The 15,487-nt window shown below is 39.2% G+C and overlaps 1 protein-coding gene across 1 annotated transcript in view; it reads right to left on the bottom strand.

Moving 5' to 3' along the window:
• LOC142312833 (uncharacterized) overlaps window positions 1–15,487 on the bottom strand; it is a 125,901-nt gene that overhangs the window by 81,138 nt on the left and 29,276 nt on the right.

Here is a 15,487-nt window from a genome sequence, read left to right on the forward strand (position 1 = left end):
CAGAGGATCATCCATTAGATCATCTGATCATTTCAGTTAAGAAAATGGATTTTATCTCTTCTTATGTTAAGCAAAGTAAACTTCAGTTCACATACTCAGATATTTCTAATGTAGAGGAGCTTTGGGTAATCCTTTATGGAGAGTGTGAACTTGAGAATTCACGTGTAGAATGTGCAATGTCTTTTAATAGAGAGAAACAGAAAATCAGAAATGTCTGTCATTTAGTCTATGAATTTCACAAGTTAGTGTTAGGAAAATGTAAAAATGGTGGAAATGGACAACCTGAATTGTCAGGAAAGTCAGTGATAGAGAAATCCAAAGACTGCTTAGAACCTGAAATGTCAGTAAGTGATATTGTGAATTCTGACTGTAATCAAGATGGCCGCAGACATGTGCCGTGTATTCAAGGTAACCTTCGGGACTTTGGAGAAGAAGCAGGAAATGACAGAGAAGTCAGAAGGGGGAGGAGCCAGAGTAGGAGATGTGCAAAGAGTTGTCAGAGAAGGAAATGACAAAGTGGAGCTAGAAGGGGGAAGAGTCAGAGAGCATGGGGGAGATCAGTTTCTAAAAATAGAACAGGCTAAGTTAGAACTTAAACTTAGGAAGAATCTATTGGACTTATGCAAATTAATTCCCGCATACGATCCTAAAATACATGTATGCAGAAATTCAGAAATATTTGAAAGTTCCGTTGAAAAATTAAATTTAACCAATAGTGAGAAGACTCAGATATTTGATATGAGGTTACCCCAGCAATTTTTCAGACAGCTAGCATTAAAAAAGTCTTCTGACAATGAGACTTTTGATTGTCCAACTGAGGATAACATCACAAGGCTGAGAAATCTCATTTTTTGTGAACGGAATGAAGCGAGTCCAGATTATGAGATGTTGAAGGAATTACAAATTGAACAGAATGAAAGTACGTTCTCATTTATGTCCGTTTTCGAACGTTTATATAGGGCGGTCATTCCAAATGTTAGATTAAAATCTTTAATTTCCACATTCATAGGGAAATTTAATTTCCTTGATGATACAACCTGTACTGTGGCATTAAAGAAAAAGTCCCTATTCGAATGTACGACCTTTATCGATTTTGTTAGAAAGCACCAAAATCAATCAAAACAGAAATTTATTAATTCCGAAAAACCAACACAAAGAAAGGAGAGATTCTGTAAAAAACCGACATGGTCTCCTAGATTTAAATATTCTTGTGACAAAATGTATGAAATTCGTAGGAAATTGCATGTAAATTACAAATCATACAATCCATCTGATACTGATGATCTCAGACAATGTATGTTTAAAAGTTTTGAGAGGCAGAAACAGGTGTCTTGTGCAAATTCTCTCCCCTTGTCACTATTGAAAGAAAAAATGTCGTCCAGAGAATTTGACATCCAGCGACAGCTGGATGGTCATTCGGAGAGAGATATTTTTTTTCATTTAAGGAAAAAAATTGAGTTACAGAGAATTTTCAGAGATTCCTACAGGTTGAAAATGAATATAATAGAACGGATATTGGAAGATAAACTGGGGTTTGGTTTCCAGCTAAATAAAGGGGATTTCTGGGTAAATTAATTTTGTTATTTGATATTTATTATTGTTCATATACAGTGTATCCATGTAATACATACCTTCTATAGATTTATGTATAAATTATATATATATATATATATTATATATATACAGTGCCTACAAGTAGTCTTCAACCCCCTGCAGATTTAGCAGGTTTGATAAGATGCAAATAAGTTAGAGCCTGCATACTTCAAACAAGAGCAGGATTTATTAACAGATGCATAAATCTTACAAACCAACAAGTTATGATGCTCAGTTAAATTTTAATAAATTTTAAACATAAAAGTGTGGGTCAATTATTATTCAACCCCTAGGTTTAATATTTTGTGGAATAACCCTTGTTTTCAATTACAGCTAATAATTACAGCTGATCAGGCCGGCACAGGTCTCTGGCGTTATCTTGGCCCACTCCTCCATGCAGATCTTCTCCAAGTTATCTAGGTTCTTTGGGTGTCTCATGTGGACTTAAATCTTGAGCTCCTTCCACAAGTTTTCAATTGGGTTAAGGTCAGGAGACTGACTAGGCCACTGCAACACCTTGATTTTTTCCCTCTTGAACCAGGCCTTGGTTTTCTTGGCTGTGTGCTTTGGGTCGTTGTCTTGTTGGAAGATGAAATGATGACCCATCTTAAGATCCTTGATGGAGGAGCGGAGGTTCTTGGCCAAAATCTCCAGGTAGGCCGTGCTATCCATCTTGCCATGGATGCGGACCAGATGGCCAGGCCTCTTGGCTGAGAAACAGCCCCACAGCATGATGTTGCCACCACCATGCTTGACTGTAGGGATGGTATTCTTGGGGTCATATGCAGTGCCATCCAGTCTCCAAACGTCACGTGTGTGGTTGGCACCAAAGATCTCGATCTTGGTCTCATCAGACCAGAGAACCTTGAACCAGTCTGTCTCAGAGTCCTCCAAGTGATCATGAGCAAACTGTAGACGAGCCTTGACATGACGCTTTGAAAGTAAAGGTACCTTACGGGCTCATCTGGAACGGAGACCATTGCGGTGGAGTACGTTACTTATGGTATTGACTGAAACCAATATCCCCACTGCCATGAGATCTTCCCGGAGCTCCTTCCTTGTTGTCCTTGGGTTAGCCTTGACTCTTCGGACAAGCCTGGCCTCGGCACGGGTGGAAACTTTGAAAGGCTGTCCAGGACATGGAAGGCTAACAGTAGTTCCATAAGCCTTCCACTTCCGGATGATGCTCCCAACAGTGGGGACAGGTAGGCCCAACTCCTTGGAAAGGGTTTTGTACCCCTTGTCAGCCTTGTGACCCTCCACGATCTTGTCTCTGCTGGCCTTGGAATGCTCCTTTGTCTTTCCCATGTTGACCAAGTATGAGTGCTGTTCACAAGTTTGGAGAGGGTCTTAATTAGTCAGAAAAGGCTGGAAAAAGAGATAATTAATCCAAACATGTGAAGCTCATTGTTCTTTGTGCCTGAAATACTTCTTAATACTTTAGGGGAACCAAACAGAATTCTGGTGGTTTGAGGGGTTGAATAATAAATGACCCTCTGAATAAACTTTTCACCATTTAAAAAAAAACAAAAAAAAACAAAACATTATTTTTTGCTGCAGTGCATTTCACACTTCCAGGCTGATCTACAGTCCAAATGTCACAATGCCAAGTTAATTCCGAATGTGTAAACCTGCTACATCTGCAGAGGGTTGAATATTACTTGTAGGCACTGTATATATATATATATATATATATATATATATATGTATATATATATATATATACAGTTAGGTCCAGAAATATTTGGACAGTGACACAATTTTCGCGAGTTGGGCTCTGCATGCCACCACATTGGATTTGAAATGAAACCTCTACAACAGAATTCAAGTGCAGATTGTAACGTTTAATTTGAAGGTTTGAACAAAAATATCTGATAGAAATTGTAGGAATTGTACACATTTCTTTACAAACACTCCACATTTTAGGAGGTCAAAAGTAATTGGACAAATAAACCAAACCCAAACAAACTATTTTTATTTTCAATATTTTGTTGCGAATCCTTTGGAGGCAATCACTACCTTAAGTCTGGAACCCATGGACATCACCAAACGCTGGGTTTCCTCCTTCTTAATGCTTTGCCAGGCCTTTACAGCCGCAGCCTTCAGGTCTTGCTTGTTTGTGGGTCTTTCCGTCTTAAGTCTGGATTTGAGCAAGTGAAATGCATGCTCAATTGGGTTAAGATCTGGTGATTGACTTGGCCATTGCAGAAGGTTCCACTTTTTTGCACTCATGAACTCCTGGGTAGCTTTGGCTGTATGCTTGGGGTCATTGTCCATCTGTACTATGAAGCGCCGTCCGATCAACTTTGCGGCATTTGGCTGAATCTGGGCTGAAAGTATATCCCGGTACACTTCAGAATTCATCCGGCTACTCTTGTCTGCTGTTATGTCATCAATAAACACAAGTGACCCAGTGCCTTTGAAAGCCATGCATGCCCATGCCATCACGTTGCCTCCACCATGTTTTACAGAGGATGTGGTGTGCCTTGGATCATGTGCCGTTCCCTTTCTTGTCCAAACTTTTTTCTTCCCATCATTCTGGTACAGGTTGATCTTTGTCTCATCTGTCCATAGAATACTTTTCCAGAACTGAGCTGGCTTCATGAGGTGTTTTTTAGCAAATTTAACTCTGGCCTGTCTATTTTTGGAATTGATGAATGGTTTGCATCTAGATGTGAACCCTTTGTATTTACTTTCATGGAGTCTTCTCTTTACTGTTGACTTAGAGACAGATACACCTACTTCACTGAGAGTGTTCTGGACTTCAGTTGATGTTGTGAACGGGTTCTTCTTCACCAAAGAAAGTATGCGGCGATCATCCACCACTGTTGTCATCCGTGGACGCCCAGGCCTTTTTGAGTTCCCAAGCTCACCAGTCAATTCCTTTTTTCTCAGAATGTACCCGACTGTTGATTTTGCTACTCCAAGCATGTCTGCTATCTCTCTGATGGATTTTTTCTTTTTTTTCAGCCTTAGGATGTTCTGCTTCACCTCAATTGAGAGTTCCTTAGACCGCATGTTGTCTGGTCACAGCAACAGCTTCCAAATGCAAAACCACACACCTGTAATCAACCCCAGACCTTTTAACTACTTAATTGATTACAGGTTAACGAGGGAGACGCCTTCAGAGTTAATTGTAGCCCTTAGAGTCCCTTGTCCAATTACTTTTGGTCCCTTGAAAAAGAGGAGGCTATGCATTACAGAGCTATGATTTCTAAACCCTTTCTCCGATTTGGATGTGATAACTCTCATATTGCAGCTGGGAGTGTGCACTTTTAGCTCATATTATATATATAATTGTATTTCTGAACATGTTTTTGTAAACAGCTAAAATAACAAAACTTGTGTCACTGTCCAAATATTTCTGGACCTAACTGTATATATATATATATATATATATATATATATATATATATATATATATATATATAAAAGGGTAGTGATAGTAAAATCAAAGTTGTATTTTCATTTAGTTATATGATAGTTAAATTTGATAAATTAATAATTTAATCTCTGTATATGAATACTAATATTTAAAATTTAATAATAAGGAAGAGTATAACTTATTTTAAGTGTTTCATTTTTATCATAAATATGATAATAATTTTATTCTTTTATTTCCCTCAGAATTTATCAGTAAAGCAGATTGATGAAGTATTAACTTTTTATTTATAAATTTGTTTTTATCCTCAATCAGGTAACATATATCTTATTGTGTAAGGCTAATCGCGAAAGCATGATTAATAATAATAATAAGAATAATTATTATTTTCTCAGGTACCAATTGCCAGAGGACCATTAATTTTAACATTTCTTTCAGGAATTTGAATATATCTTCCTTAGAGCTATTTGAAGTGTGATCTGAGTTTTGGAGTGGAGTACTTACACTGCTTGCTGTGTTGGAATGGAATGTTCTTTGTACGTAACCAGAGCATGTGACATTTGAATTACTGAGCTAATAATAAATGTCTGTCTGTTCTATGGTCAAATGTACAGTATGTGACTATCAAAGGTACCTGGTACTCATGAGTAAATGTAATTCATATTAGTATCATATTTTTGAAATGCGCATAGAGAAATTGTAAATTAAAAAGGGGATATGTGTTGTCCATATGGTTGTCTGTATGTGAATAGTTTTGTATATACTCGTACAATGAGGCAGTCTAATTGATTGAACAGCTGTGGACTGAAATTCTATCTCGAGAAGTCTTTGAAGCTTCCAAAGAAAAAAAGGCAACTTTTCTTTTTACTTCAAGGTTATTAAATATTATTAGAATAAATAAGTTATAGTACATAAGTATTAATAATTAAGGAATTTATACAGAATATATCTTATTTATAGACATATTTCTTTAGTATAGGATGTGTTAGGATCCTTATTAAAGGTTTATTCTGAAAAATTACATTCTAGAATAAGGTTTTTTAATGTTTTGATTTTTATACAGGTTTTGTGTTATTTTACTGATACACAGATTGGTAATCATTTTCTTTTCAAATATGAAAGACATATTTATAATATGGTCTTGAAGATATACAACATAAATTTTAATTTAATTTAATCTTGACATATTAATTTTATAACATCATATTTCATGATATCAAAAGGAATAGGTTGGGTTTTAATTACATATTTATATTTGATTAATATATGTGTCTACAGAATATTTTAATAATTAATATTAATCAAGTACAAAGGGAAAATTAGGAAAAAATATATATATATTTGAAGTATGGTAATCATAATGCATTAATATACCAAAGAAGAGTATTATCAGCAAGATTACATGACTTAATTATTTTTATAGGTTAATGATATGACAGGTATGGAAATCATACAAGATATTGGTAATATTAAGGTTATGTGTTATTAAGGACATAAGTGTCATATACATAGAAGGCCTTATTTTTATTCAAATTTTTATTTTTATTCCAATTTTCATTTTTCCTTTTACTCTTATTTTTATTTTTGATTATTTTTATTTAATATTCAAATTTTTATTCAAAATTTTAATTCTACAATTTTTAATTTTTCCTTCTAATTTTAAAAATCTCAATTGAGACAACACTTCAATATTTAGTTAAGTAATATCTAATATAAGAATATTACTTTATTTAAATATGAATCATATTAAAAGGGAAAGTTCCAATTTTTGGAAGAAAAGAACACTTCATTTTCATTCATCAATATATTCCATTATTTACTTCCTAGTAATACATTATTCTTTTATTAGTATGTTAAAACAATAAGGACGAATATTGGTTATAGTTACATAGTTTCTTATATAGTGGGTTATTTAATAAATAATAGACAAATCAAATAAATTAAATTAGAGTAATAAAGATGGAAGATCGAAGTATATCTAGGTTTACCTTCATATATATTATATTTTTTAATCAATAATAATTTATAATGAGTATTATTGTGTTTTGATGGAATCATCCAGTCTTTTCTAAAAGGTTATTTGCTTTGGTTTAAAATTTTACAAATGATCTAACTAAATAAGCCACATTGTTGCCTTTCATATTTATAATAGGTACATATTATTTCATATTTTATATTACATTTTGGTATTATTCAAACCATTGCCACCTATGGGTTTGGAAAGGTAATTACACCGATGACGAAAAAGGTTATTACATGAGAATACTATCGTCAATACCATTATGCAGTATTATTACATCATTCTAAGTATCAATTATATTAATACTTTTTTGATAATAATAATAATGACATGGTATTATAGTATTAGACTTATGATACGCTGCGACATTTATTAGTGATAGTATCATTGCCACATTTGGTATCTAGTTTAGGGAATGAATCAGTCTTCAATCAAGATTACAGAAAGATAAAAGACTTTTATTAATTTTTCTAAAGTTAAAAGGGATTCTACAAAAAAGTTTCAAAGGCTGAAACTCAACGGTCCAAAAGGTAACGTCTCAAATAAGACTGTGTTACATACAATACACTTACCACTGCGGGACCTCAGAAAGACAGTGATCTTATGGTGCCAGGATGGACAATGTTACAACCCTGACACATGGTCTGTGCATTAAGACCTCACTACAGTTACTAAGGAGAGCAATAACGTGTTAAAGTTAACCCCTGTCGTGCTGACCAAGAACGTCTTAACATCTGTTCCAGGATTTGACAACAGGCAGCATGGAGGATAAAGGTGACTGATGTAAATTACACTGCACAGACATCAAAGACTTATGCTATTCTTCTACACTTATGAACTGTGGTTTATCAACATTGGCTATGGACTTTGCAATAAAGAATAAAGTTTATGGACCTGATCTAACAATGATAAACGCAATACGGGACTGTATTAAATTGGTAATCATTCATCTTTTATCAAAGGATTTATTTTTAAGAGACTGTGTTTATGCCAGATTACATCGGAGATAAGAAGAAATCAACTCAGAGGACATCATATGGTGACCGGATTTGTTTTGCATTTTTTTTAGGTTTAGGAAAGTATAATTATGTATTTTATATGATTATCAGTCACGGCCTACCATAACATGAATCCACATTATTATATTGTTGAACATACAACATGAATAATGCAGATTGAGTATTATTCATCATTATTATTGATATTAATCCATTATCGCCAAATAAGGGAAAAAGATCTGTTATTTTAATGATGTATTAATTAATTTTCGGGGTTTCATTAATAATAATAATAATAATAATAATAATTTACCTACCTCAAGGGGGAATTGTAAAAACATTAAAATTAATACATCTAGTTATCAAACGTTTTATAGTAGGACATATTATATATGTTCACAGTTCAGTTTATGTTGGAGGGCATAGCTTATCGATAAAGTTCTTATAAGGAATAAATATTAAGATATCCATATTGCATATACATAAGTGCTGACATAGTATGGTATATTTATCCATCTGGAAGCTTCTAGAGATTACACCATGAGACATGTGTCCAGCAGTAATTTCCCTTTATGGTTTATTTTTTTTATATATATATTCTGAAGTCCATTATTCATGCGTCTTATCGCGTATTTGAAGAAAAATATATTTAAGAGTATATTTTTAACACTGCCAATGGTGGAAAACACAGAATACCTTCCTAGAGGTTTATCAGACCATTCCCCACTGCTGACACGACTTAATATTTTACCCGGGCTTGATCTTACCCGTAGCTTGTGGTACTTCAATCCTTTTTGGCTACAGATTATAGATGTGGGCCCAGTTGAACTAGCCCTTGAATACTATTTTCAGGACAACTGTACTGGGGAGATGTCGCTTAACACTGTTTGGGATGCCATGAAGGCCTGTCTGAGGGGGTCACTGATACAGGTGGTCAGTAGATCTAAAATTAAGTCACAATTTGAAATTTTTCTTAAAGAACGGGTCCAGACGACAGAACAGAAATACATACTGTCAGGGAATACACAGGACTTACTGGAATGGAGGGAGGCACAAGAAGCATATGATTCTCACATTAAGGAACGGGCCACTAACAAAAGACTTTTTTCACAACAGAGATTGTTTGAAGAGGGCGAAAAAGCGGGTCATTTATTAGCGGTGATTGCTAAAGCACAAAGGGCTAACACATTTGTGGGGGCGCTAAGGGACAAAACCGGGACCATAGTCAATCAACCTGACCAAATTTTGGCTACCTTCTCTGAATTCTACAAACAACTTTACAGTACTAAACTGCAATACGATAGGGAACAGATAGCTTCTTACCTGAAAGACATCTCCTTGCCCTCACTTTCAGATGAGGACAGGGTATACCTAAACAGTCCACTCACACTGGAAGAGTTGCATTTAGCGGTATCCTCCATGCCCAATAATAAGTCACCGGGTTCAAATGGGATCCCCACAGAGATTTACAAAAAGTTTGGAGACATCCTGCTCCCCCAGCTGCTGTCGACCTTCCAGCAAGCAGCCAAAAATGGCTCCTTGCCCCAGTCGATGCGAGAAGCAGTGATAGTTGTCATACCTAAACCTGGCAAGGATCCCCTCATCCCTGACTCTTATAGACCTATCTCTCTGTTATCTACAGATATCAAAATAATAGCTAAAGTACTAGCTTCCAGACTTAATAAGGTTATACTTTCACTAATCCATTCGGACCAGTCGGGGTTTATGCCTTCCAGATCAATGGCAGTGAATATACGACGGTTACACCTCAACTTAAAATTGCCAGTTGATAACTCAGAGGATAGAGTAATTTGCTCCCTAGATGCCGCTAAGGCTTTCGACTCTATTGAGTGGGAGTTTCTCTGGGCAGTACTTGACAGATTTGGACTTGGGAGGGACTTTATTTCCTGGGTAAGACTTCTATATAATAACCCTACTGCTAGGATCAAAGTTATGGATGCCTTACCTCTCCTTTCCACCTAGGTAGGGGCATCCGCCAGGGATGCCCGCTATCCCCCTTACTATTTGCTCTGGCCGTTGAGCCTATGGCGGCAATGGTTAGATCCAATCCAGACATAACAGGGTTCAGGAGGGGTGGTCAGGAGGAAAAAATAGCGTTGTATGCAGACGACACACTCCTTTTTCTGGCCAATGCAACATCATCACTGCCAAGAGCAATGGGGGTTATACAAGAATTTGGGAAGTACTCAGGTCTATCAATTAACTGGGAAAAGTCTGTATTACTTCCGGTGGATGGAACCACAAACTCACTTAACTACGTACACTCGGGCCTACAGGTTGTTGCCCAGTTTAAATATTTGGGGATAATAGTCACCACTCGTGTTGAGGATTATGAGAATCTCAACCTAACCCCTATTCTGTCGCAATTTAAGGATAAGAAGGAAGTCTGGTCTCACCTGCCCTTGATCAAAATGATTTGGATGCCCCAACTACTATACAAGCTACACAACTCTCCACAATGGATTCCACAAAGATTTTTCCATAAGGTAAATGCATTATTCCATGAATTGATCTAGAGCAGAAAGATGCCGCACATTAGGCTCGAGACCCTGCAGAGGGATAAAAGTAGTGGAGGTCTGGCGGTACCTAATCCATGGGTTTACTATCTGGCGGCTCAGCTTCAGCACATTAGGGGATGGGAGGACCCTGGAGGGGGGGGCACAGTATATAATTCTACAACAATATTTTCACTCCACTAGTCTATACGAGGTTCTAGAGGCAGGAGGCTTCGGAGCTGCTGCTAATAGTTGCCCAACCCTATTACTAATCCAAAAACTTTGTGATAAAACTAAAAAACTACAAGACATTCAGGGAATTTCACAATACACCTCTATATGGAGAACTCCATGGTTACCTAACTTGCATCGTTTAGAGGGGTTTGGGAGCTGGGCTTTGAGAGGGATAAATAGAGTCACACATAATGTGGAGGAGGGCCAACTCAGAGGCTTCCCTCAGTTGCAAGCAGAGTTTGGGATCCAGAATTCAGAGTTTTATAAGTACTTGCAACTGAGACATGCCTATCAGGCAGAAACCTCTATTACGGGCAGAGCATTGGAGCAGAACAAAGTCATGCAACGCATAGCAACCTCTAGATGCTCAGCGGGAGTGATCTCTCGTCTACATTGGGATCTATTATATTTGGTGCACCGGAACTTTCCAGTAAACGCAAAAGAAAAATGGGAACGAGCTATAGGACCTATTGAGGACAACCATTGGGTAGAAATTTTAGAAAGAATTCCTAGTCTATCATTGGGGGAGGCATACAGACTGTCACACCTGTACGTTATTCACCAAGTATATCGCACTCCTAGATTCCTGTTTGATATTGGAGTTAGAACTGACCCCTTCTGCCCGCGATGCAAAATATGTTCCGCAGATCTATTACATATGATGTGGTCGTGTCCTGATATTGAACATTACTGGAGAGAGGTGACAGAAATAATCGATAGAGTATATACGATAGAGACGATAGAGGCTTAACTCCCTTTGTATGTATTCTGGGATACGTGGAGGATTTACCTTTGGAGGAGGAGGGCAAAGTGGCCGTATCTAGACTATTATATATTGCCAGGAAATTAATCGCTCAACACTGGATCTCGGACCACAGTCCTACAATATCTGAATATGTCAAAAAAGTTAACCCCTTCACGACCGCGGGCAGTAAAATTACGTCCTATTTTAACGTGACTTAACGACCAGGGACGTAATTTTACGGCCTAAACTTCATTTGATTGCCGTGGCCATAGCAACGGCTTTCAAATGATTTCCCCTGCTGTTTCTTACAGCAGGGGACCTTTGCTTGACCCCAGGGGGGGTGGCATCGCCAACCCCCATCGACGATCGATGTGATTGGCTGTTCAAATCTGAACCGCCAACCACATAATTCGCACTGATTTCGGCAAAAATATTGCCCGAATTAGTGCGATACTATGAGATCCAGCTATGAGATGCCGTAGCAGCTACAGCAGATCATAGGTGGATCTCAAACATGCCGCACCCAGCCCCTGCAGCACTGATTGGAGCGATCGTGCTATGACGCGCAATCGCTCCAATCAGCGTGCAGTGGGGCGGTCTGATCTGCAGGCGGCCGCCCTCCCCAGGCCTGTGCTGGTATGGGGAGTCTCCCCCAACATGTCTGCAGCGTGGAGTGGCTGGTACTTGTGGTACCACGCCACCGTCACCGTCTTCTGGCCTGCTCCACGTGAGGATTGCACTCTTCTTCCAGCCCGTGCGCGCTCCCGTTATAGCCCCTGCGCGCTCCCGTTATGGCCCCTGCCCGTGCCCCCCGCGGTCTGCCCCCCCCCCACGCCCCGATCTGCCCCCCGACATCCCGATCTGCTCCCCCTGCGATCTGCCTGCCTCCTCTGTCATCCCTATTCTGCTTCCTTCCTTCCTTCTTTGCTTCTCCGGTATCCCCCTCTGCTCTCCCGCCCCCCCCTCGGCTCTCCCCCTCCCCTCTCCCCTTGACGTCCTCTTACCTGCCTTCACCGGGTCATCCGATTTCTTCACTGGCCCGATCACATCTGCCTCCATCTCTGGGTCCTTCCTGGGTCTTCTGCTGATCTGTCCAACGTCCTGCCTGCTGCTCCTGTACAGATGTCTCTCGCTTGCCTTCTGTTCCTCCTGCTACTCCTCTGGGTACTGTGAGTATAATTTTTTTTTTTTTTTCCCCTGTATCCTGTCCATTTTTACATCTCATCTGTCCGTGCGTCCCACCGAGCACTGATGACGGATGCAGATTACGGATCTGCATCCGTGGTCAATTTTTGGCGTGACTTTTTTTTTCCGTATGCCCAACGCGTTTTGTATTGCATCTGTCCGTGCATCCCGCCAATCGCTGATCAGGGATGCAGATAACGGATCTGCATCCCTGCTCAATTTTTGGCGTGACTTTTTTCCGTATCCCCGACGCTTTTTGTATCGCATCTGTCCGTGCGTCCCGCCGAGCGCTGATCAGGGATGCAGATAACGGATCTGCATCCCTGCTCAATTTTTGGCGTGACTTTTTTCCGTATCCCCGACGCTTTTTGTATCGCATCCATCCGTGCGTCTCGCCGAGCGCTGATCAGGGATGCAGATAATGGATCTCCATCCCTGCTCAATTTTTGGCGTGACTCTTTTCCGTATCCCCGACGCTTTTTGTATCGCATTCATCCGTGCGTCTCGCCGAGCGCTGATCAGGGATGCAGATAACGGATCTGCATCCCTGCTCAATTTTTGGCGTGACTTTTTTCCGTATCCGCGACGCTTTTTGTATCGCATCTGTCCGTGCGTCCCGCAGAGCGCTGATCAGGGATGCACATAACGGATCGGCATCCCTGCTCAATTTTTGACGTGACTTTTTCTTTTTTTCCGTATCACCGACGCTTTTTGTATCTAATCCGAATGTGCGTCCTGCAGCGGTCGATCAGTGCACCGCGTCTGTGCGTTTGAAAAGTCAAATGGCGTTCGTTCTCTTCTGAGCCCCACCATGCGCCCAAACAATTTATTTCCACCACATATGAGGTATCTGCGTACTCAGGAAAAATTGCACAATACGTTTTATGGTGCAGTTTTTCCTGATACCGTTGTAAAAAAAAAAAAAAAGCTACCTGGTTGATGCAAAAATTTTGTGGTAAAAAAAAATAAAAAAATTTCACGGTTCAATGTTATCAACTTTTGTGGAGCCCCTGGGGGTGCAAGGGGCTCACCAAACATCTAGATAATTTCCTTGAGGGGATGGGTTCACTTGTGAGGGAGCGCCACTGTTTAGGCACCATAGGGGGTCTCCAAACATGACATGGCGTCCGCTAATGATTCCAACCAATTTTGCTGTCAAATGGTGCGCTTTCTCTTCTGAGCCCTGCCATGCACCCAAACAATTACTTTCCACTACATATGAGGTATCGTCGTACTCAGGAGAAATTGCACAATACGTTTTATGGTACATTTTTTCCTGATACCCTTGTGAAAAAAAAAGCTACGTGGTTCAAGTAACAGTTTTGTGGTGAAAAAGAAAAATTGTATTCATGGCTCAACATTATCAACTTCTGTGGAGCCCCTTGGGGCTCGCTAAACATCTAGATAAATTCCTTGAGGCGTCTAGTTTCCAAAATGGGGTCACTTGTGGGGGAGCTCCATTGTTTAGGCACCTCAGGGGGTCTCCAAATGCAACATTACGTCAGCTAATGATTCCAACCAATTTTGCTGTCAAATGGTGCTCTTTCTCTTCTGAGCCCCGCCATGCGCACAAACAATTACTTTCCACCACATATGAGGTATCTGCGTACTCAGGAGAAAATGCACAATACATTTTATGGTGCATTTTTTACTGATACCCTTGTGAAAAAAAAAGCTACCTAGTTGAAGCAACAGTTTTGTGGTAAAAAAAAAAAAAATTCTTTTCACGGCTCAACGTTATAAACTTCTGTGAAGCCCCCAGGGGTTCAAAGTGCTCACCAAACATCTAGAAAAATTATTTGAGGGCTCTAGTTTCCAAAATGGGGTCACTTGTGGGGTAGCTCCATTGTTTAGGCACCTCAGGGGGTCTTCAAACCCGACATGGCGTCCGCTAATGAGTGCAGCTAATTTTGCAGTCAAAAATTCAAATGGCGCTCCTTGCCTTCCGAGCCCTGCCGTGTGCCCAAACATTTGATTTCCACCACATATGGGGTATCTGCGTACTCAGGAGAAAATGCACAATACATTTTATGGTGCATTTTTTCCTAATACCCTTGTGAAAAAAAAGCTACCTAGTTGAAGCAACAGTTTTGTGGTAAAAAAAAATGTTTTTCTTTTCACGGCTCAACGTTATAAACTTCTGTGAAGCCCCCAGGGGTTCAAAGTGCTCACCAAACATCTAGAAAAATTATTTGAGGGCTCTAGTTTCCAAAATGGGGTCACTTGTGGGGTAGCTCAATTGTTTAGGCACCTCAGGGGGTCTTCAAACCCGACATGGCGTCTGCTAATGAGTGCAGCTAATTTTGTGTTCAAAAATTCAAATGGCGCTCCTTCCCTTTCGAACGCTGCCGTGCGCCCAAACAATTGATTTTTACCACATATGGGGTATCAGCGTACTCAGGAGAAAATGCACAATAAATTGTAGAGTGCACTTTCTCTTTTCTCCCTTGTGAAAATTAAAATTTTATGGCTAAAGTAACATTTTTGTGTTAAAAAGTAAAATTTTCATTTTTTCCTTCCACATTGCTTTGGTTGCTGTGAAGCACCTAAAGGGTTAATAAACTTCTTGGATGTGGTTTTGAGCAGAGTGAGGGGTGCAGATTTTAGAATGGGGTCACTTTTGGGTATTTTCTGTCACCTCAGCCTCTCAAAGTCACCTCAAATGTGATGTGGTCCCTAAAAAAAATTCTTTTGTAAATTTTGTTGGAAAAATGAGAAATTGCTGATTAACTTTGACCCCTTCTAACTTTCTAACGAAAAAAAATTTTGCTTCGAAAATTGCGCTGATGTAAAGTAGACATGTGGGAAATGTTA

The sequence above is a fragment of the Anomaloglossus baeobatrachus genome, chromosome 5 (assembly GCF_048569485.1).
Source record: "Anomaloglossus baeobatrachus isolate aAnoBae1 chromosome 5, aAnoBae1.hap1, whole genome shotgun sequence".
Classification (NCBI taxonomy): domain Eukaryota; kingdom Metazoa; phylum Chordata; class Amphibia; order Anura; family Aromobatidae; genus Anomaloglossus; species Anomaloglossus baeobatrachus.